The 25,697-nt window shown below is 41.3% G+C and overlaps 1 protein-coding gene across 4 annotated transcripts in view; it reads right to left on the bottom strand.

Moving 5' to 3' along the window:
- tsnare1 (T-SNARE Domain Containing 1) overlaps positions 1–25,697 on the bottom strand; it is a 735,823-nt gene that overhangs the window by 247,721 nt on the left and 462,405 nt on the right. The window lies entirely within an intron of this gene.

Here is a 25,697-nt window from a genome sequence, read left to right as displayed (position 1 = left end):
AGTGAATACAATGTACTAAATTAAAATAAGTACTAGCAGATCTCCATTTCACTTGGAAGGAGAAGGGGGGTTCTTGGTGGTTAAGGCAGTCCTCTAAACATGTCTAACAAATCAGTTATACAAAGGAATACCTCATCTATGTGTTATAGGTCTTGGTCAGCCTTATCTATATTCCATGAAGGAAACACAAAATAAAAGCAAATTACTGTGGATGCTGGAATCTGAAACCAAAATACGTGGGCTACAGGGATAGGACCTGAGTAAGATGCCCTAGCAGGGAGTAGGTACAGACTCAATGGGCTGAATGGCCTGCTTCTGCACTGTAGGAATTCTATGATTCTATGAAATACCATTTGATGTGCCTACAACTGAACCACGGAACTCTTAGATGCCATAATAATAAATCGCAGAAGGGAATTGTCGAGTGAGCTTGTGGTAGCTGAAACACACTCGTTTCAGAAATTCATATTTCTCTTGCAGTTCGCTCCCACTGATTAATTTGCTGACACATAACAAGATCTTGCAACGAGGAAATGAAAGGTGAGGAATGATTGCATCGTCCCACGCTCCCAGCAAGGCTCACTGGAAAAAAAGAATCATTTTCTCTATCCTGTGCTATCTGCTAAGAGGGTTCCCAATGTCGGCACATTGTGGAATCACTCTCTCAGACTCTGCCATTATGATGGCAAGGAAAATGGTAATGATAGCTTGCAACAGCCACATAACAAGAACAAGCAGCAGTGGTAGACGTATAGTCAAATTTTGTTTTTGTTAGGACAACAGGTATTTGCTGTAAAGGGTAAACTTTTGAGATCAGAGATGTTGTTTGCATGAAGAAAACTAAGCAAACAGCCAAGAATAACAACCCACGGAGAAATATATCATAAACACTGAAAAGTGGAGGAGCAAAGAGATTAAATGAGGAGGTAGGGAATTGGTGTACCCAGGTTATGTTTTAAAAACTAACAAGCAGCTTCATAACACTGAAATTCTGGAGAAGAATGAGATAGAGAGAGAAAGAGATGGTGCAATGAATCTTGATTTTAATACAGTTACGATGCGGGTATAAAGGGGTCAATTACTGCAAGATGGATAGCACAATGGCACAGTGGTTGTCACTGTTGCCTCACAGCACCAGGGATCTGAATTTGATTCCAGAGCTGGGTGATTGCCCGTGTGGACTTTTTTTTATATTTTATTAATTAGTGTCACAAGTAGGCTTACAGTAACATGGTAATGAAGTTTTGGTGAAAATCCCCTAGTCGTCACACTCTGGTGCTTGTTCGGGTACATCGAGGGAGAATTTAGCATGGCTAGTGCACCTAACCAGCACATCTTTCGGACCGTGGGAAGAAACTGGAGGAAACCCATGCAGGCATTGGGAGAATGTGCAGACTCCGCATGGACAATGACTCAAGCCAGGAATCGAACCTGGGTCCTTGGCACTGTGAGGTAGCAGTGCTAACTACTGTGCCACCGTGCTGCCCAACTTATGGTCACCTGATTTGCACCTTCTCCCCATGTCGATGTGGATTTCCTCCAGGTGCGCCGGTTTCCTCCCACAATCCAAAGACTTGCAGATTAGGTGGTTTGTTAAGCAATCCCACAACTATCAACAGATCAAAGCTCTGCAGTCATGCTACATGAAGTAGTGAACAGTGATGGACAATTAAACCAACTAACAGGAGGAGAAAGCACTACAAATATCCTTGTTCTTGATGAAGGAGGAGCCCAGCACATCTGTGCAAGTGACAAGATGAAGCATTTGCAACCATCTTCGGCAAGAAGTGCTGAGAGGATGATCCATCCCAGCCTCCTCATTAAGTTCCTAATATTACAGATGCCAGTCACCAGCCAACTCACTTCACTTCATGTGATATCAAAAGCAGTTGAAAGCATTGGGCACTGCAAAGCCTATGAGTCCTGACAATATTCTGGCAATGTCTTGTGCTTCATAACTTGCCACGCCTCTGGCCAAGCTCTTCCAGTACCGTTGCAAAACTGGCATCTACCCAGCAATATGGAAAATTGTCCAGGTTGTCCTGTACAGAGGAAGAGGAAAAATTCCAATTCTGCCAATTACCACCCCACCACCACCACTGATCTCAGGCAGAGTGGCAGAGGACCCCCCGGGCTTTTCCTCCATTGATCTCAGGCAGAGTGGCAGCACACACCCCATTCCTGCTCCTCCCCACCAATCTCATGCAGAAATCTGTCATTTGACATTTGACATTTACTTCCTCAATTACTGAAGTGCCCGAATCGGACTTTTGTGGACCATGTCTGTTTCGCGCCAATTCCTGATGGGCGAACGTGGTGGTAAAGGGGGGGAATGCCGGTAAAGGGTGGGTGCGCAGTCCATTAAGTCAATTTAAATGCATGCAGATTGCACCCGTTTCGGGTGCAGTCCCGACCGCGGCCATTTTCAGGCCTCGATAAAGGAGTGAACTGGCATGCAGGCAGCCGTGGATCGTGCTACTCGCCTCATGCCCAATTTTACCAAGTCTTCACACCCTAAAATGGGCACAATGCAATGGTAAAATCGGGCCCAGAGAGTTTTATAGCATAGAAACAGGCCCTTCAGCCTAACTTGTCCATGCCACCCTTTTTTTTAAGCCAGTAACTTAGTCCCAGTTGCCCGCATTTGGTCCATATCCTTCTATACCCATCTTACAAGGGTGACTGTCTTAATGCTTTTTAAAAGACAAAATTGTACCCATCTCTACTACAACCTGTTCCAAACACTCATCACCCTCTGTGCGAAAAAAAAATTACCCTTCTCACTTTAAACCGATGCCCTCTAGTTTTAGACTCCCCTAACTTTGGGAAAAGGCTACCTAGCTGATTTACACCCCTCATTATTTTATCAACCTCTATAAGATCACTCCTAAGTCTCCTATGCTCCAGGGAAAAGAGTGCCAGTTTATCCAACCTTTCCATATAACTCAAACCATCAAGTCCCGGCAGCATCCTAGTAAATCTTTTCTGCACTTTCTATAATAGGGTGACCAGAACTGTCCACAGTATTCCGAGTGTGGCCTTACCAAAGTCTTGCACAACATCAACAAGATGTCCCAACTCCTACATTCAATGTTCTGACCAATGAAACCAAATGAAACTCCCACATTCTGCAGTGCACAAAGTTTAGGAGATACATTTTGAAAATCCCATTGAAAAAAAAACCAATGGGATTTACTCCAGTTTTTATGCGAATTGGACACTTAGAATTTTTGTGGGAGAATCCCACCATATGTTTTTTAAAAATTCCATTTGTTAGTAGATCAAGCTTTAAGCCATTTCTCATCTGAAATGGATATTGCTTTTAGAAGACCAAATCATGGTCTTGATTGGAAATAATGCCATTATCTTTCTGTGTCCCCAGTTTTAAACATCACTATGGTATGAATATCTCCCAAGGTCCTAAAGGTTTAAGGCAGCTTGTATACTGTTAACCAGTTATACTTCTTTGCAAGGGGGATATATCTTTCTAAAGAAAGAGTGATGTTTTAATATGCCTTTAGAGGATTGTCCAGATTATTATGAGTGAGCTACATATGACTAGTCCTGGACATCTGTGAAGCCCAAATGACACAGCTATATTTACACTTTTCATTCAATAAGTTACAGATGTCTAATGCTCCCTGTTGACAAATTTGTCATAATGCCTTTATAATGAAAAGAAAAAAATATATAATTGTGTCCCAGTGATTTGTTAATTGATTTAAAAACAGGCGTCAGGATCTAGAAGGACACTTGATCTTCTCTATACTCCACTCTGCAGGACAGCACACTTTGAATTTTGGTACAGAAGTATCACAATAAACAAACTTCTATAATGAAAGTTTTCTCGTCTGCTAGATCTAACCAGTTATTGTATGTTTATACGGGGCACATTAATCTTAAATTCTTAAAATATAAAGCTGCATTTTGATAGTTAAAATTTCCAACACAACCAGCATCAATTTATTTCCAAAAGTACAACTGGGAGTCCAGACACGTATGGATTATGTTATTTGTCTGGCAATCCAGAGGCCTAGACTAAAAATTCAGAGAAAGTGAGTTCAAAACATACCACCACAGTCTGAGAATTTAATTCAGTTTTTATACTTGAAGAGGAAAACTTGCAGAGTTGATGATGAAGAGCAGAGGTATGAGGCACCTTGAGTAATTATTTCAAAGAGCCAGTACAGGTACGATGGGCCACGTGGATTCTATCTGTTCTCCATAATTCTGTAAATTATTCTGCTGAGCAAACCTGAAACCAACCATGGATCTTGACGATGTGTCTTAATGTATGGGAAGACTATGCTGTTTGTTTTCAGATCAATTAACAAATTACTGAGACACAATTATATTTTTTCTTTTTATGATACCACAACCAGCATCAATTTATTTCCAAAAGTACAACTGTGCATGCAAAAAAAAGGTAGATGGCAGCCATATATCTGGTTCAACAAGTCTGCATCAGCAGAGGAACAGTCAGCCTGCAGGGACTCCAGTCTGTCAAGTCAGTTGTTGAACTATACCGAGTTGTGGAGTGATACAGTTCATGGATGAAGCAATAGCTAACACGCCGTGAAGTAATGTTATATATTTTGTCACAGGCTAAATCAGAAGAAGTTCATTGTTCCTTGAAGGAGGTCAGTGAATGCTTCAGTGAAAACACACACACACACACACACACACACACACACACACACACACACACACACACACACATATATACAACACATACACACACAAAGATGATATTCTGTGATGTTGGTTTTTCCATTCTCTTTAGGGGATTCTGTGCCTGATTGTCTGCTGAATTCTACTGCAGTGATTTTCCAATTCATCCAGTTGAATATAAGGTCTCTGTGCTGTCGACATGAAGTCAGAATGTTCCATGTAGTTCCACTGAACGACCAGGTCAAATAGTTCAGCAGCAGCAGTACTGCTTTGGTTAACTTAAACTACCAGAATTTATTTCAATTTAAAAAGGGAAAAAAACAGGTTGAATAAAGGTCACAGAAGACAAAGATTGTGTTGCAATCTTACCCTCTGGCAGGGTTGTCATTGACAGAAAGACTTGACGATACATACAGATTCATCATATCTCTCAGCTGGCCCCAAATGGAAGTGAATGAATGGTCGAAGCCCATAGTAGAAACCATTACCAAGGTTGAATGATGATAAATTGAAGAGAGATTATGAGACGTTTTGGAAGAAGAAAAGCCATTTAGCCCTTTGCGCTCACTCTTCCCACATTACATACATTACTTTCTGCAATCAGTCAAAACATTAATCTGTCGTTTTAAGGCAATCAATATGCTTGGTTCCTCCTGCAGTTTCAAGTTTATGGGTGTCAGATCAAGAAATATTAGTGCAAGCCAAGGCGAAGAATAGAAAATTGAACCGACAGAGACCAGATTCAGAACTTTAATCACTCTGCTTGCATCAAAATGGTGCACAGACGTAATGCACCTATTTGCTTCAACTTGCAGATCAAGAGGCAATTTTATATCAATAAATCAAATCAGTACCATGATTAAAATATGAGGATTCAGGACTACTACTCAATACCACACAATTATATGCATTTTAATAATAAAAAAAGTGTCAGGTTACAACTAAAATTTCCCTGGACAGTGTGAAACATAATTAATAAGCAAATGTCCATGGTACATACAATCCTAATGTCATTGTCCTATCTTCACTTCACTGTCACAATGCAGTAGAAGGTTCAAAGGAGATGTGAGTGTATAGAGTGATATCAAAAGCTGTTCATCACTGTATAGCCACATTCAGTGCGTTCTGACTGCTGATTCTGCCCAGAAAGCTTTGCCTTACAGTAAAAAAAATGCCCTTTGTATTGACGCTGTCATCCTTGAAATCCTCTTGAACTCCCTTTGAATGCAGAAGATTGAAGGTTGATTTGATCAAGGAGTTTAAAATGTTAAATGTATTCAGTAAGATGAGTATTTGCTCTGGAGGGGGAATCAAGAATACATGGATGTCATCCTTAGCGATTTAGAGAGCATTTTTTTTTACAAGCAAAGGCGATAGAAATCTGCAAGCTGTTGATGCTTGAGTAATTAATGCTTTATTAAAACAGAAAACAATAGATTTTTGGTTGGTAAGGTTATCAATGGGAGGCAGTGGCATAGTGGTATTGCTGCTTGCTTATAATCCAGAGTTCCAGGGTAGTGTTCTGGGGACGCAGGTTCAAATCCCACCACTTCAGATGGATTTTTCAATAAAAAATCTGGAATTCAAACACCTAACGACAACCATGAAACAATTGTCGAAAATAAAATATCTTACCTTTCTGGCCTATGTGTGACTCCAGACCTACAGCAATGTGGTTGACTCTTAACTGCCCTCAGTTCAAGAGCAACAAATGCTGGCCCAGTTAGTAATGCACAAGGAGAAAGGGACATAGAGGTGGCTAAATAGGATCGAGGTAGCCACTGGCCAATGATCTAACTGAATGGCAGAGCAAACTTGAAGTTCTGAATGGGCTATTCCTGTTCTCAAAGCTTTCTGAAATGATTGGCAAATTCAATTATTTTTGCAGTGATATAAACATGAAGGAAATAACTCAACATTGAACCCAGAATGATGATAGTGAGGGAGAGGCTGAACCATGAGTTTACAGCTTGTATTTGAATACGACACTACTGCTGTTCATTGCCACAGCACCTCGTGGAGTCACAGTTTTGGTATTGCTTAAGCTGTTTTGAATCTAACCTATTTAGCAGTACCACACTGGTAGTCCCACACGCCATGCCTTCAGGGTAAATACTCGATACTGCCCTACAATGGCTGTATTGATAGTCACTTCTAATATTACTATTGCGGATTGATGTATCTGCTACAGGAGGATTGGTGAGCTCAGTTTAGTTTTTCCCTCATGTTCGCTCTCCTACCACCTGTAATTTGGCAAGCATGTTCTTCATGCAAGACCACATGCAACAGAGTTGCAAAGAAGCAAGGTCCATTTTGTGAAATTCACCATTTTCTGATATGCACTAATTGTTTTTTTTGCTAGCAGTTCTGAGCGTTCGCAAACTTGATCCTCAGACCTCAGCAAGACTATCTTGAATCAGCACCATCTACTGCGTCATTTTTCCCCTAAGCAAATTTTCTAACTTAAAGCCAAACAGGCAATTTGGAATGGTATCATACTGTGGACCTATGACCACTAGGTTATGGGCTCATATTTTTTTTCCCCGAAGTATTTTGTACAGAATCCACGCAAAGCAACAGAAGAAATTGGAACTGGAGTGGCCCGTATTGACCTTCCAACCTTCTCCAACATTCATCAAGATCACGGTTGATTTTCTGCCTTAACTTAGATCCATAGTTGTTAATACCCAAAAATCTATCTACCTCTGTCTTGAACATACCCAATGGCTCAGCATCACTGAATCCATGTTGTAGAGAATTCCAAAGGTTCACAATCCTTTGAGTGAAGGAATCTCTCCTTCAACAGAGCATTCCAGTTCCTCCTGTCAAGGAACCAGAAATTTCCGACAAAGTCAACAGACGTTTTGCTGATCAAATTTTCTGCCCATCCCACTCTGACTCCCGTGACAAATAGAACTGGAAAATCCCACCCCTACCTCACCTCAACCCAATTTGGCTGGTCCTTTCATTCTGAGGCAGTGATCTGGATTTGCAAATGATCCAGCAAGGGGACATCTACCCAGTCATGCCTCTTAAGGATGTTACATCTTCCAATTAGATTACGTAGGGAGGCACGGTGGCACAGCGGTTAGCACTGCTGCCTCACATCGTCAGGGATCCTGATTCGATTCCCAGCTTGGGTCACTGTCTTTGCGGAGTTTGCACCTTCTCCCCATGTCTGCGTGGGATTCCTCCCACACTCTGAAAGACATGCTGGTTTGGTGCACTGACCATCCTAAATTCTTCCTCAGTGCACCCGAACTGGCACTGGAGTGTGGCGACTAGAAGATTTTCACAGTAACTTTATTGCAGTGTTAACATAAGCCAACTTGTGACGAATAAACTTTCAACTACCCTTCATTTTTCTAAATTGTAGGGAATATAGATCCACTCTACTCACTACGACCAGGGTATTCCCCTAATCCCAGGAATCTCTCTACTTAACTTTCATTTCACAACCTTTAGGGCAAATATGTCCCTCCTTAGATAAAGAGGCCAAAACTGCACATATTACTCCAGGTGAGGCCTCATCAATGTCCTGTATAATTGCGGAAATATTTCTTCATTCTTTTATTTCAATCCCCTTCCAACAAAAGCGAGCACTTGCTTTTTAATTTTTCCTGCCGATTGAATAACATCAGGCCTCACCACATTGGCCAAAGTTCAGGTTTCGGACCGGAAAATGGTATGGATCCCACTGACTCGTGTCAGGTTTTCACACAGAATCTTCAATTTAAATTGACTAAGTTTTGTTCAGCACGGGCTTTATAGTGCACTAATGGCACCCTCACACTGATTCATTCACCCAAGAGGAACTTCAGCTGGGCAATTATTGAGGAATTCCATTTAAATGCCTCTCCAGCATTCCTTAGCACTTGTTGCAAAGCCATGAGAGGGGATAGCTGTCTGGAATGATATACTGAGGCCTCTTTGACCAGACCGCTGGAGGCTGTGGGGCAGAGGTGGGAAAGCCTCCAGCCTCATTCGTGATGAAGTCCTCCCCTCCAATGCCGTAGCCACATCCACACCTTTGGTCCTTTCAACATCACCATGTGGATTCTTAAGAGTCTATGCCATCTCTCGCCCATGTTCCCCAGCAACCAAAGGAAAGATGCCATTTGGCTCCAAGGCTGCTGTGCGGCTACAAGAGGTAAACATTCCACATCCTGATAGACAAGCTCAAAGATTCCCTCTTCTCCTCACCTCTCTGCTCATGATCTTTACCATGGTGGATGATGCCACACAGCTCCAAGAGATCTGGCATTGGGAGACAACTCAGAGCAGTCTGTGTCATTTGTAAACTTTTTTGAGCTGGACTGCTCAATGTTTAGGACCCCTGGTTAGAATGGGTTAAGAATGCGACAGTATTCAATTAATTGTTATCAGAGTCAACTGGGCACCAATGAATCCCAAAGATACTGCAAATCTTAAACCTGGGAATTGTGAATCTTAAACTTAGGAATGTGCCTTCCACTTATGGCTATCAAGACACTGCTGATCTTGTTGAGAATTGCATTTAGTATTTCTGCTCATTCTTTAGAGAGATTCAGATACAGAAGAGTAAAACTGAAGCCCAAATTATCTAAGCATGGAGACACTCAGTTTCCCACACAAATATTTTTTTTTAAAGTTATAAGTGCAGCTTTGCCATCTTTATAGCATTTATCTCCACTCACATCACAAGTTGGTATTCTTACAATGATTACCCCCCTGACAATAGTTTCATTCATGACTAAACAGCTTACTTTTGTAGCATTGTGCTGGATTATTTTCTTAAAGCAAAGATTTTTGGCACTCTGTGTTATTCGTACATAAATGGTGCAGACGAGGATTATTTGCAACTAGAGGTGCCAATTTTCCATCATTGCCATTTGAATTGCATCAATCCACCACCAACCTTGTGAAAATGTCGTGTCATGACCTGCCTTGCCATTGAATGGAGTGAGTGGATGCAAACTAAACTCACTACAGAAAGTTTGGATTTTTTGATTCAATTTATTACTGTTACATGTATTGGGGTATAGTAGAAAGTAGTGTTTCTTGGGCACTATAGGAACAGTACGTTTTGTCTATAGAGTGCATGGGGAGAAGGAAAAGATAGGGTGCAGAATATCGTGTTTCAGACACAGATAGGGTGAAGAAAAAGATCAGCTTAATAGAAGATTGGTACATTGAAAAGCCTGATGGCAGGAGGGAAGAAGCTGCTCTTGAGTCAATTGATAAATGTTCTCAGGCTTTTTTATCTTTGTCTCAATGGAAGAAGGTGAAAGATAATATGTCTGGGATGTGTGGGGTCTTTGATTATACTGGCTGCTTTTCCAAGGCAGTGGGAAGGAGTCAATGGGTGTGAGTTTGGTTTGTGTGATGGACCGGGCTATGTTCACAACACTCTAGTTTCTTGCAGTCTTGGTCAAAGCAGGTGTCACACCAAGATGTGATACAACTAGAAAGAATGTTTTCAATGGTGCATCTGTAAAAGTTGCTGAGAGTCGTAGTGGACATACTAAATTTCCTTGCCTTGCCATTTGAAGTCGAAGTCCTTTATAATGATCTGATAAGTAGGCATTTCATCATCTTGGCAAACGAAAAGTTAAAATATTCAAACACGTGAGGAGCAAGGGATAAGTTTAGGTTCAGATGCCCTGCTGGAGTAAAATCTGAAAATCTGTTTTATCTGTCCTTAAGCAAAATTTGCTAAACACACTTGGTTTCCAAGCTGTACATAGATCATGTTTTCCTGTTCATTAACAAGATCAAAGTTGGCAATTAATTAGATAAACTGGAGTTGGGAAAGAGCGGCAGTTCCTTAATTGTGTAGAACAAAGTGAATAGTGAATTAGATCAGGAATCATCACGTACTTGACGTACAGGGATTTTAAATAAAACAGAGCCTAAGCTGTAAATAACTTAATTAATAGAGACTGGATTGAAGTCCTCTTTCAAAAAACAAAACCAATTACCCAATGCTTGGAGGAATACTTGCTTACACTGCAATGGTTAAGTGCCTGTGCCTGAAGCCCAGTCTGCCTTTGGTTTAGGCTTCCTGTTCTCAGTTGTGACACTAGATTATGGCACTGCAAATATGGAAGGAGGAATCATTTAGCCCCTCTATCCCATTCTTGAATGGTTAGTGTTTACCGTCATAACAGCCTACCCCTTCAACCCCATAATCCTTAACACCCAATGGCTCTAAAACAATCCAGGGGCCACATGCAGACCACAGTACGTCTGGAAGAGGTAACTTACATTCATATAGCACAAGGTTTGCCAAACCGCCATACCTTCTGCAACATCAGGACTAAAATGTTTAAAAGGTGCAGTAGTCACTGCAATTGTAATGTAAAATGTAAAGTTTATTAGTCACAAATAAGACTTACATTAACACTGCAATGAAGTTACTGTGAAATTACCCCAGTTTCTACAATCCAGTGCCTGTTCGGGTCAATGCACCCAACCAGCACACCTTTCAGAAAATGGGAGGAAACCGGAGCACCTGGAGAAAGCCTGTGCAGACACGGGGAGAACTTGCAAATTCTACACAGACAGTGACCCAAGCCATGTATCAAACCCAGGTCCCTGGTGCTGTGAGGCAGCAGTGCTAACCACTGTGCCACCATGCCATCCATGATATGTAGCAGTCAATTTTGAAAGGGAAGGTCACACAAACACCAATGAAATAAAGACGACGTGACCTGATTTTATGTGCGGCTGAAGGATAATTATTGGCCAGGATTCCTGGAAAATTCTCCTGTTCCTCTTTCAATACTGCTGTTAGACCCACCCAAGAGGAGATAAGAACATAAGAACTAGGAGCAGGAATAGGCTATCTGGCCCCTTGAGACTACAGCACCTTTTAAACATTTTAGTCCCAAGGTTGCGGAAGGTACGGCAGTTTGGCAAACCTTGTGCTATATGAATGTAAGTTACCTCTTCAATTCAGTAAGATCATGGCTAACCTTTTCGTGCTCCAATAACCCGCGCACTCACCATAACCCTTCATTCCTTTGCTGTTCAGAAATGTATCTACCCTTGCCTTAAAACATTCAATGAGGTAGCCTCAACTGCTTCACTGGGCAGGGAATTCCACAGATTCACAACTCTGTGTGAAGAAGTTCCTCCTCACTCAGTACTAAATGTGCTTCCCCTTATTTTGAGGCCATGGCCCCTAGTTCAAATTTCACCTGCCAGTGGAAACAACTTCCCTGTTTCGATCTTATCTATTCTCTTCATAATTTTATATGTTTCTATAAGATCTCCCTTCATTCTTCTGAATTCCAATGAGTATAGCCGCAGTCTACTCAGTGCCTCCTCATAAGCCAATCCAGAATCAACCTAGTGCATCTCCCCTGCACCCCCTCCAGTGCCAATATATTCTTTCTCAAGTAAGGTGACCAAAACTGCACACAATACTCCAGGTGCGACCTCACCAGCACCTTGTATAGCTGCAATATGACCTCACTATTTTCAAACTCCATCCCTCTAGCAATGAAGGACGGAATTCCATTTGCCTTCTTAATTATCTGCTGCATTCGCAAACCAACTCCTTGTGATCCTTGCACAAGGACACCCAAGTCCCTCTGCACAGCAGCATGCTGCAATTTTTTTCACTATTTAAATAATAGTCAATTCTGATGTTATTCTTACCAAAATGGATGACCTCACATTTACAGTCATTGTACTCCATCTGCCAAACACTCGCCCACTCACTTAGACAATCAATGTCCCTTTGCAGACTTTCAGCATCCTCTGTACACTTTGCTCTGCCACTCTTCTTAGTGTCATCGGTGAATTTTGACACACTACACTTGGCTCTCAACTCCAAATCATCTGTGTAAGTCGTAAACAATTGCGGTCCCAACACTGATCCCTGAGGCAAACCACTTGTCACTGATCGCCAACTAGAAAAACACCCATTTCTGTTAGTTAACCAATCGTCTAACCACGCTACTACATTACCCGTAACACCATGCACCTTTATCTTATGTAGCAGTCTTTGGTGTTGCACCTTGTCAAATGCCTTCTGGAAATCCATATACATCACATCCACAGGTTGCCCACTGTCCATTGCACATGTAACGTCCTTAAAGAATTCCACCAAATTAGTCAAACATGATCTGCCCTTCATGAACCCATGCTGCGTCTTACCAATGGGACAATTTATATCCAGGTGTCTCACTATTTCTTCCTTGATGATAGATTCAAGCATTTTCCCTACTACAGAAGTTAAACTAACTGGCCTATAGTTACCTGCCTTTTATCTATCTCCTTTTCTAAACAGTGGCATCACATTTGTTTTCCAATCTGTGACAACCACCCCAGAGTACAGTGAATTTTGGTAAATTACCACCAGTGCATTTGCTATTTCTCTTGCCATGTCTTTTGTACCCTGGGGTGCATTCTATCAGGACCAGGAGACTTGTCTATCTTTAGCCTCATTAACTTGCCCAATACTACCTTTTTCATGATAATGATAGTTTTTAGGCTCTCACCTGCCATAGCCTTCCTCTCATCAGTCTTTGGCATGTTATTTGTGTCTTCCACTGTGAAGACCAACCCAAAATACTTGTTCAATGCCTCAGCCATTTTCTCATTTTCAATTATAACGTCCCCCTTCTCATTCTCTAAAGGACTAATGCTTACTTCAGCCACTCTTTTTTTGTTTTATATATTTATAGAAACTTTTGCTATCTGTTTTTATATTCTGAGCTAGTTTACTCTCATAATCCATTTTACTTTTCTTTATAGCTTTTTTTGTGGCTTTCTGTTGACCTTTAAAGTTTTCCCAACCTTCTAGGTTCCCACTAATCTTTGCCACTTTGTATGCATTTTCTTTCAATTTGATACCCTCCTTTATTTCCTTAAATATCCATGACTGATTATCTCTTTTTCTACAGTCCTTCCTTATCACTGGTATATACTTTTGCTGAACAAAGTCAAAGATCTCTTTGAAAGTCCTCCACTGTTCCTCAGTTGTCCCACCATAAAGTTTTTGCTCCCAGTCTACCTTAGGCAATGCCTCCCTCATCCCTTTGTGATGTTGGCCTGAGAATGTGCATCACTGGACACAATATGGAAGGAGAAAGTTTGTATCCTCAGTACTGTAAGCTTGTTTTGCCCTTGGATACCAACACATCCAATCACATTTCCTGTTTAAATTGTAGATAGACCTGATCTGCAGGCTCTTTCTATGGGTAGAGCTTTAGTGAGCCCACAAGCGTAGAGACACAGTGACTTAATTAGGCAGGAGGGTTGAGATGCAAACAATAAAAAGTGTTTGCAGTACATCAAAAATTACACTGGCCTATGGCCAGTTCATATTTGTAATAAATTTGCATGCCTTGAATACTCATTAACCTAAAACAATTTTCAGTCAAGTCCTCCATTCTGGGATTGCATCTCTCTCTCTCTCCAGTCAACCAGCAGTAGGATTATTCAAAGAGGGAAGGGTTTATGATCCCATCAAATCCTTAGAATCAATGCTAAAGGAGGCCATTTGGCCCATCAAGTCTGCACCAACTGTTTGAAAGAGCATCATACCCAGGCCTAAGTCCCACCCTATTCCCATAACCTCCAAGCATTTACTATGGCTAATTCACCTTAACTACACATTCCTGGATACGAAGGAACAATTTAGCATGGCTAATCCACTTAACCTGCACATCTTTTGACTGTGGGAGCAAACCAGAGCACCCAGAGGATTCCCTCGAAGATATGGGGGAGAATGTGCAAACCCCACATAGACAGTCACCCGTGGCCAAAATTGAACCCGGGCCCCTGGCACTGTGAGGCAGCAACGCTAACCACTGTGCCACCATGCCACTTAATTAATAAAAGTCTAACTGCTGCAAAACTTAAGCTGGAGCAGAAATTAAACAGCAGACTGCAGGTGGTCTCACTTTTAAGCAGAGCTCCACAGATAGAAGAATTTATTACTGTCAAAGCTAAGTATAATAGACTGGGCTGGAAGAAGAATCTATCCAGGAATAATTCCCATCAGCTAGGAGAAGCCTGTAAAAAAAAAGTTTTATTTTCATTGCCTGCCTTTATGTTGAAGTATTCAGTTATTTTCCCACTCAATTTGTTGCTTTGTCAGCAGAGCTCAAAACTAAAACTGAGAAATTCAGAGAGATCTCAACTGTGTTACCATTTTATCATATAAGCAGCTAAGGAAGTGGCCATGAAAGGTAATGTAACTCAGAGCTAGTTAACTCTATAAGCGCTGGGAGAAATTTGCACTGCTGTAAAAAGTTCCAAATAGCATTAAAGATCCTGCAAAAAAAGGATGACCACAAAATTTCCAATGCTCAATTGTAAAACATTTTACTCCAACAATGTGTCAAGCCTTGTTTTCTGAACCTCAATATTTCCAAAACAGATAAACAAGTCATTAAAATTTTGAGAGGCAACTAAGACCTCCACCGACTGAATACGTCAGATCTGAATATCAGCTTAAGAATATTTGGACAGAATATGGTCAGCACATGAAGATCAATTAAGAATGTAGCTTAACTGCAGAATGCATCATCTGGAATTCATCTGCTTCTGGCAAAATTTACCAGAAATCACTGAGCAATTCTTAAGTAGCTGCAGAGACAAGGGCTGTGGTTGTGACTTCTTGATGCTAGCCAATAGTATAATCAAACTGGTGACAGCAGCTAATCCAATGGAAGTGCTCCAAAATGATTTCTTGGGCCAATCCAAAGGTCACACTGTGGATGCACTATGACAAAGCAGATGCAAATACAAAGTGATACTAATGGCCAGACTACAGGCTACATATAATTCATCCACCAATGGCAAGGTAACCAACACAGAAAAGCAGAGTAAGCAATACGGACAGTCCTATCTCATGCATATGCCCAGCTCTCACAGCTGTATGCCAGGGAGGTGACAGCAAAGGACACTGGAAGCACCAGTGCAGAAGGCAAAGGTCAAAACAAGTGGTTCGACATCATAAGAAACCACAAACAGAGGTCAGACACGGACAGCATTCCAGCCAACCCAAGGGTGCATCCCAATCAGAATAAAGCTAAGATCCACAGAATGACTAATCATGCCACTCATTCAGATGATGAGGTTGACCAGCAGATCATTACACACACAAAAGTCCAACATTCAACATGATGGGCATTTGGAGTTAGGAATGGCGCAGCAGTACCAGCAGTAACTTAGCCACTGTCCTGATTATAAACCCACAGATGCAGGATCAGCAAAATCCAACTGCAAAATTGGATACTGGTGAAGTTGCAAAAACCCTTCCACTTCATACATTGAAATGTATATACCAACAGAAGTGGTAAGTGATGATTCAATCAAACAATGCAAAACTCACTGCATACAATGAGACAAGTGATTCCAGTCTATTATAGTAAGTAACACTACAATATCTCACCCCGGTCACCTCAGATATTTTATATTGCAGACACCATGAGCCCAGTAATCACAAGTCTATTGGCATGCAAGCACCTCCCCTTAGTAACCATCCATTGCATTATCAAGAAAATGACAAGGATCAGAGACCATAAGGAGCATCATTTGAAAAGCTGCACCTAATCTTGTGATCATTTTTAGGGCAGTACGGTGGTTAGCATTGCTGCTTCAAGGCGTCAGGGACCTGGGTTTCAACTGCTTCGGTGATGGTCTGTGTGGAGTTTACACATTCTCCCCATGTCTACGTGGGTTTCCTCAGGGTGCTTTCATTTCCTCCCTGGTTAGGTGCATTGACCTAAACAGGTGACTAGTGGAATTTCACAGTAACTTCATTGCAGTGTTAATGTAAGCCTTACTTGTGACTAATAAATAAACTTTACTTTAAGTGAGGTGGGCCTGACTAAGATGCTGTTTCAGAGAGTCGGTAGAGACTTGAAGGGCTAAATGGCCTCCTTCTGCACTGGAGGGATTCTATGGTTCAGTTCGCCTAACTCCGCAGTTTATATCAACCACCAACTGGCTACATGGCACTGTCTGAACATAATATGCATACCCATTGTGAACTTGCAAACTTCATATTGCTAAGCGAATGGAGAACTGGTTCTTGGCACAATAGGGCAGACAAGCCTGTCATCACTCTCTGATACTATCAGGAGTGCATGATGCACTACTTCAAAAGTAAAGGAAGATGAAAGATGCCCACAAACAAGTAACGAGTTACAAATTACCCAGGCTGGCAAGTTTGATTCTAACACTCAACTGCTGGGATCTGGAACCCAGCAGAAATCATCAGCCTATGTCCAGAACCAGAATCATATCAGGAATGAATGTGTGGAATTCACAGTCCTTATGCAAGTGGAACATGAACTAAGGCGTAACACAAAGGAGCCCGAAACCAGCATTCTGAAACCATACAGCTGCCTCCATCAAAGATGTGCACAGCTCAATCTGGCTGCATTAACAAATCACCAATTTGTTCCAGAGACTTATTGCTGTGTTAATGTGCATGTAGGTGCAGTGGTATTAATTTAACATAAGTAGCTTGATTCTTTAACTTGATTTTAGAAAAAAGGGGACATACACCTTTAAGGGACAATATCTTAAACTATTTCCATTCACTGTATACCACATCATGATGTGATAATAAAGGCCGATGACTTATCAGTAAGTTGCAGTGACTGAGGTTCGACCTGAGCCTGTATTATGTGTATATATATAATCCTACTTTCAAATTAAGAACCCAAATTATGATTTCATTAATTCTTGTGCATGATTATTCTTCAGTATAAATGTACCAATGTGACAACAATGCAGGAATGACACACTGCGAACAGAATCCTGGCCAATGTCTCTGACCTAGTTCCAATTCTGATGAAGAGTCATCAACCAGACAAATTAATTCTGTTTCTCTCCCACAGTTGACATCAAATCTGCTGAGTGTTTTCTGGCAGCACCCATGGCATTATGCTTTTGCTTTTCTCTCTGATCAACTAATTTCTTCCTTTGGTTGCTTTTCACTGCCTTAGCTATTAGCTCACTTTCTTTTTGGTTCCTCTAATGTATTTAATAGCTTCTTTCATTGTCTGATGTAAAGGTCATCACAGTCATTTAGCAACCTCCTGTATTTCATTTAAACGGGTGATAGATAATTCCTCACCCTTTCTTCTCTCCTCCCCCTCCCCACATTTTCCTAATTACACTAATATCTTTCAAGTTTTTTTTTTCATTTCTGAAGTAGAGTTGAAATCATGAAATAACAATCTGGTCCTAATCTCTCCACATAGAAGCAGGATTTTCTGTTACCACTTTTCTCATTTTGCATAGGGTATCTTCAGTTCAGGGATAACTCTTGTCAAGGACACAAGGGAATGTGCAAAGTGTTATCAAGAAGAAAGTAAGTGTGGCGGAGGTCACAGAAAGACATAGGCCGAGACCTTATCACCCTTCACGGTGGCGGGATTTTCCGACAGACACCCCGCTCCCTCCCGACAGTGAATGGAGATTTGGCTGGACACCAAAATTCTCTGACCTTGCTGCAGCGGGAGCGTGGAATGAATGGCAGGGAAGATCATAAGAGCATAAGAAATAGGAGCGGGAGTAGGCCATCTAGCCCTTCGAGCCTGCCCCGCCATTCAATAAGATCATGGCTGATCTGTCGTGGCTCAGTTCCACATTCCCGTCCTCTCCCCATAACCCTTAATCCCCTCTCTTATCATCGTGCCCAATAACTGGTTAAGTGGTCCTATATGGGAACTATCCACTTTAGCAGGAAGAATGGAAAATCAGAACATTTTTACAAATGTAGGAGGTTATTTAGTTCTGATATTCGGAGAGTTTTCATTCCTTCGTACATGGTACACAGTAAATTCAGATGCAGGGTCACTAAGCAAACAAGATGGCAAATAGGCTGCAATCTTGAACTAAAGGGAGAATCAGAGAAAGGATGCTTTGCTGCGATTATATAAGGATTTGAAGAGGTTGCACCCTGATGCACTGTGTACAGTTTGGGCTCCTCATTTAAGGTAGGATATACTTGGTTTAAAGGCAATGTAATGAAGGTTCACTAACTGTCTTGTGAAAAGTAGCAGCACATACACATTCTGGCCAATTACCACAGCATCAGTCTACCTTAATTAACAGCAAAGTAACAGAGAGTCCCATCAATGGTACTACCAAGTGGCATTTACACACGAATAATCAGTTCACCGGTATTTAATTTGGATCGCACCAGGATCACTCAGCTCCAGGCATGGTCAAAATATGGAGAAAAAAGCTGAATTCCAGAGCTAAGCTGAGAGTGATCGCTCTTGACATCAAGGCAGCATTTGATCAAGTGCGGTTGTCAAGGAACTCTCACAAAATTGACGTCAATGAGAATAAGGGGGAATACTCTCGACTACCTGAAAACTTCGGCATCATTTTTGCACTCACATTCACTCAAACGTTCAGCAATCATTTGACATCAAAAGCTCTAATTTGGAGTTAGGTTCCCGTGAGTCATCAGAGTTTTGACGTCAAACGCGATCAAATGGCAAAAAACGCTTGAAGGCATTCAGTGCATTTGAAGCCATCCAATGCACTCATCAGAACTGCGGCAGTAAATAAACTCGGCAACCTACATTGAAAAATACAAGGAATTTAATGACTTAAGTAATATCTCAATTTATTCAGCTGTTTCATTCAATTCAAAAAATCTCTCCAGTGTCCAGTCCATGCTTCAGAGCACCACCAGATCCCCACTAGTTCTTAATTTAAATCTCAGAGTCTATACTTTCAACTCAACCACCCATCCACCACAACTTCCAGCACTCTTCTCCCCTGACCCCGACACCGCTATGAACAATGTCCACTCCCCCACCCATCCCTCAGTACCTAAACTCTCCCTCCAGTGGCTTGGCATCACTACTGATAAAGCTAACTGGGTCCCAAAGGACATAATTGCGAGACTGGGTCTGCGGCAAGTGATGAGGAAACCAACAAGAGGGAAAAACTTGCTTAGCTTCAACTTCACCATTGATCCATTTGTGAGTGACAGAGTCGGGGGAAAACTACCATTGTGAAGATCAAATCCCAACTTCATATTCGGATGCCCCCCATTTTGTTGTTGACACTACCACCAAGCTGAATTAAATAGATTTCAAACAGACTTAGCAACTCAGAACAGGGCATCCATGACGTATAGTCGGCCATCAGCAGCAGCAGAACTATATATTGATGGAATATCCCCCGTTCTACCATTACCATCAAGCTGAAGGATCAACCTTGATTCAATGAAGAGTGCCGGAGTGCATCAGCACTAAAAATGAGGAGTCAACGTGCTTTCGTGGTCCACTTGAGCTAAGTCTGTCTGCATATCCTTTCAATTTTCTTTATTTAAGTTTAAGCAGCTGCTTTCAAACACAAACTTCTCAATCTCAACCCGTATGTGAAATTCTATAATTTTACGATCACTCTTGCCAGGGGACGAGGTCATTTATTAATCCTGTCTCAATACATACCACCACATCTAAAGTTGCCTGTTCAGTGGTTGGTTTCAAATCATATTGTTCAAAAGACACTGTCCTGGAACAGTCTATGAATGCATCTCCCTGGATTTGCCGAACTGGTTCACATAATCCAGCATAACTGGAGTGGTAAGTCATCCAACACCATTTTGCAACTACTAATGCCCAGTGTGCATCAAAATTAGCGACAACTGTACTACACAATTTGTGTCATTGAAAGCCAAAATGTTATGGTGTAACTACTCTCTAAGGTTAATTAAAATTGAATAAACATGGAACACTTCAAATTGAGGGAGGACAACTTGCAGTTATGCATTGCTTTTCAGCTAATCAAGCACTTTTGAAGTGTAGCTACTGTAAAGTGGGCACAAAGCTTTTCAATTTTGCCCAGGTACCTGAATCGCCAAGCCCCAACGTTCCTGCTTTACCTGCCAATATGTTGAACACTGCGTGGCTCAAATCAAGAGTTAATTAAACATTGACTCTGCAATACGTTCAACATCATTATCCTCTTGATAAATCACTGGCATAATTGTGTTTTCATCACTTGTGAAAAATTAAGAACTGGCATCCTGGTAGAGCCAATTATCAACTTCCTGTGCTGTCCTCAAACAGTCACATCCAACACCATCATGACACAAACATTAAAATAACACATTTTTAAACCATTACTACGTGTATCAAGTAATTGCTTCTGAACGGAGTTAAATTGTGTTATTAAATTATGAAACACCGAAGCTTTATGCACATATAATGGAAGCATCGGGGCTTGGCAATTCAGGTACCTGGGCAAAATTGAAAAGCTTTGTGCCCATGTTACAATAGCTACACTTCAAAAGTGCTTGATCAGCTGTATCATGGTTGTTCCAGATTTCCCTGCAAACACTGTGCATTGACAAATAATGGCACTGGGGAATGAGGAAACAACAGAAACATCAAAACAAATATTGCGATTGTCTCCATAACAGAAGACACAAATTACACACCAGAAATAAGAAGGAGAAATGTAAATTAATCAATTACTTTCCCCTGCTGATCTTATAAATTTTAGAAACCAAAATTTAAAGAACTAAAGATGTATAGATTAAAGTTGAAAGTTTATTTATTACGGGAACAAGTAGACTTATATTAACACTGCAATGAAATTACTGTGAAAATCCCCTAGTCAACACTCCGCATCTGTTCAAATACACTGAGGAAGAATTTAACCAATTTTTTAGCCAATGCATCTAATCAGCACATCTTTCACAGCATGGGAGGAAATTGGAGCAGCCAGAGGAAACCCATGCAGGTACAAAGAGAATGTACAGACTCCACACAGGCAGTGACCAAAGCCGAGAATTGAACTCGGGTCTCTGGTGCTGTGAGGCAGTAGTGCTAACCATTGTGCCACCCTAGGTTAGGTGGATTAGCCAATGGTAAATGTGCAGGGTTACAAGGATAGGGCAGAAGGGGAGGGGGGCATACTCTTTTAGAGAGTTGGTGCAGATTCAATAGACTAAATGGCCTCTTCCTGCATGTAAGGAATCTGATGAAAGTCAAAAAAATCCCCACTACTTTATGGCCTTTATCATATGACTTTGGAAGAGATTGCGGAAGAAATAATGGATGCATTATTATGATTTTTGAAAATTTCCTACATCCTAAAACAGGTTATCAGATTGGACATTAGCAATTGTAACTCCACTATCCAAGAAAAGAGGGAGAGAGAAAACAGCGAATCACAGACTAGTTAGCCTAACGTCAGACCTCAAGAGAATTGTAGGAACTGTTATAGAAGAAAGTCTTAACGTGCTTAGAAAATCATAGTAAAATCAAATAGAGTCAATGTGGTTTTAAAAAATGTTTGGCAAATTATTGGAATTTATAAAGGATGTAGGTAGCAGAGTAAACAAAAGGGAGTCAGTTGGCACTTGGATTGTCAAAAGGCATTTAACGAGGTGCTGGACAAAAGGTTAATACTCAAGATAAGGGCTCGTGAATTTCCGGGTAACATATTGGAATGGATGAACCGGTGTTTAATGCACTTTTTTCTTTATTCTATCATGGGAAATGGGCATTGCTGGCAGAGGCAACATTTGTTGCCTATCTCTAATTGAACTTGAACTGGGTGGCTTGTAAGACAATTTCAGAGGGCAGTCAAGAGTCATACTGTAGGTCCAGAGTCACATGTAGGCCAGATTGAATAAGGATGGCAGATTTCTGTCTCTAAAGGACATCAATGAACCAGATGGGTTGATGGTAGTTGCTGGTCAATTTAGACTCAAAGATTTACTGTTCATAAACTTCAATGCAAAGCTAGGTGGGTATGTAAGCTGTGAGGAGGACACAAATAGGTTGTGAAGAGGCTTTGAAAGGTTAGGCAAGTGGGCAACAAGAAGTATCATATGAGAAAATGAGGGGTTCTTCACTTGGTAGGGGGAATAGAAAAGCAGAATATATTTTAAAAGATGAGGAAGTTCTAATCATCTGCAAAGAAAGTGTACTCTAACAAGGAAAACAGAAAGTTAGCCTGCAGCTTCAGCAATAATAAATGGCATGTTGGCTTTTATTGGAAAGGCCCTGAAGTAAAAGAATAATGAAATCTTGCTACAATTGCATCTTCTTAGGTAGAGCCTTCAAAGCAAGGATGACTTGTTTCCCCTCTGGCCCAATGGATTCTGGGATGGTTGATAAGTCCAATATGCAATCCTGAGAGACTGCTGCATATGTGGGACAGGTAGTGATTGAAGGGTTGGGCTGAAAAGGTATTTGAAGGTTTATGCACACACTTGTATGCCTTGACTTCACTTCTGCGTGTGCCTGATGAAGTCTTCCTTATGTTCAGTGCCTGCTCAAATAAACCTTCTGGTTGGGCATGAGCCAGGATCTCCCATGAGTTGGAGGGTATGTTTGATCTCTTCAGGGATGCTTTGAGGCCATCCTTATACATTTACACTGACTTCCTGGGAGTTTTCAACGAACTGGAGTTTTGAGTAAAACAATTGCTTGGGATTCTGGAGTCAGTCATATGCGTCTTGCCTGGCAGATCTGATTCTAGTTCTTAAATGCAGACATCATCTGTCAGGCTTTAAAACATGAGTTTCTATTCTCAAATGCCTCCAGGAGTTCACACCTTTTAATGACTGTAACCTCCTCCAATCCCATAATCATCAGAGATTTCAATGATCTCTGTCAAGGGTGGCATGGTGGCAAAGTGGTTAGCACTGCTGCCTCACAGTGCCAGGGACCCAGGTTTGATTCCCGGCTTGAGTCACTGTCTGTGTGGAGTCTGCATATTCTCCCTGTGTCAGCGTGGATTTCCTCCAGGTGCTCTGATTTCCTCCCACAGTTCAAAGACGTGCGGGTTAGATGGATTAGCCATGCTAAATTGCCCCTTACTGTCAGGGAGACTAGCTAGGGTAAATGCATGGGGTTATGGGGATAGGGCTTGGGTGGGATTGCGGTCAGTGCAGACTCGTTGGGCTGAATGGCCTCCTTCTACACTGCAGAATTCTATGATTCTATAAATTTTCCAATCTCTGGCACAGCAACAATTTTTATTCCTCTTCCATTGCCCATCTTGCCTTCAGCTACCTAAACCCTCAGCTCTGGAATTCTAATATCTCTACGGACCAATGGGACTAAATTTTGGTTGATAAAGTTCTTGTGAAGTGCCTTTAAAGGCACTATATAAATACAAGTTGCTGCTGTGAAATCAGAGTTACACTCGCCTTGGATACCCTCAGAATAGAATAGTCTCATCATGCAGTCACATAACAAAGAAGTCCATGAGCTCCTTTCATTTATTAGAAAGAGTGACAGACAGTGCAGTGTTCCAGAAGGGTTTGAGGAACTGGTTGATATTCATGGAAAGAAACCCACCACACAATGTGCAAAGCATTTGGATAGTCATATTCTAATTTGATGATAATACAAAATATGATAATATATGGTAATGCAACAGCATTGTTAGCTAACACACTAACATTTAAGATATAATGACCTTTCACTTGAGCTTGATTTTTTTTGCATTTGTATCGCTTCTTATCACTTCATCAAAACAGTCTCACATGATCAATACATTGAAGTACACTGATAGGTAGTACAGAGAAAAACAATGACTCTTTCACACAGCAGAATAGGAGGATCAAGGGTCTCCAACAATTGCGGTGAGATTTTCCATTCTAAGTTAGAATTAAGTAGCAATCTAGCCAAATTTACTTTTATTGCTTTCTGGATGGACTTTATTCTTAAGAGGTGGCTTGTAGGCAGCTGCTTATAGTTTGAATACCTAATAGTGTCACTCTATATCCACTATGATGTTTTTATTTTACCACATTCTTCACATCCATAAGCATAATCTTATGCTCCCTATTTATTATGTGAAATTCACAACGCTGTTCGCACACATACACACTATTGTATTAAGTAAGTTCACACCCCATTTAATATTGCTGAAAAGAACAGACAGTAATTCTGGGCTAGCTACCATTCCAAAACTTTTGTGTCATTTTAAAATGGTGGCATCAGCTGTGGGGGCAGGGGAAAGAAGGTGGCCAATATGTGGGACTGTGAATTTTTGCCAGGCTCGCATAACTTGGGCAGGAAAGAGCCAAGAAACAGCAAAGTCCTGAGGGTTTCTGCAGCTCCCCCTCCATGGCCAAGGCAGATGTGCAAGAGCAGAAATCTTCCCCATATAAAAGCAAATTATTGCGGATGCTGGAATCTGAAACCAAAAGAGAAAATGCTGGAAAATCTCAGCAGATCTGGCAGCATCCATACATTTTCCAGCATTTTCCCTTTTGGTTTCAGAAATCTTCCCTGCTGTGTAGAATCTCAGTAAGAAATCTCACAACACCAGGCTAAAGTCCAACAAGTTTATTTGGTAGCAAAAGCCATCAGCTTTCAGAGCGCTTGCTCCTCCTTTGGCGAGTGAGTGGGAGTTCTGTTCACAAACAGGGCATACAAAGACACAAACTCAATTTATAAAATAATGGTTGGAATGCAAGTCTTAACAGGTAATCAAGTCTAAAAGGCACAGATAATGCGAGTGGAGAGAGTGTTAAGCACAGGTTAAAGAGATCTCTTGATGAAGGAGCAGCAAACGCTCCGAAAGCTAGTGGCTTTTGCTACCAAATAAACCTGTTGGACTTTAACCTGGTGTTGTGAGACTTCTTACTGTGTTTACCCCAGTCCAACAATGGCATCTCCACATCATGTAGAATCTCCTCAGGTGATATCGTGCACCTGGAATTTGTTACGAGTGGGAATGGTTTTTGCTACTCTTCTCTCTTACTCCTGCTGCAGAATCTTAGCAGATTTATCGGGGGAGACTTCCATCTACTGGCGTTTGTCTGAGTTTGGAACCATCGCGTGGCATTTGCTCACCAGGCAAGTAGCAGGGAGTCTTTTCTATCATTCAGACTGAAGAATCCTGACCAAAGCCATGCGGAATTTTACAGCCCATCCCGCCAGCAGGATCTTCTAGTCCTGCCAAACTCAATGGACTTCTGAAAAGCTTGCTGCATTTTCTGGCCCTACCCCTGCCAGGGCCATAATATTCTACCCATGACATGTACTAAATAGGAAATATAAATTATTGCACAGGAA

The sequence above is a fragment of the Carcharhinus amblyrhynchos genome, chromosome 8 (genome assembly GCF_965287045.1).
Source record: "Carcharhinus amblyrhynchos chromosome 8, sCarAmb.v2.hapA, whole genome shotgun sequence".
In the NCBI taxonomy this organism is placed as follows: domain Eukaryota; kingdom Metazoa; phylum Chordata; class Chondrichthyes; order Carcharhiniformes; family Carcharhinidae; genus Carcharhinus; species Carcharhinus amblyrhynchos.
Note: the sequence above shows the minus strand (reverse complement) of the source record. Positions and strands in the feature narration are given on the sequence as shown.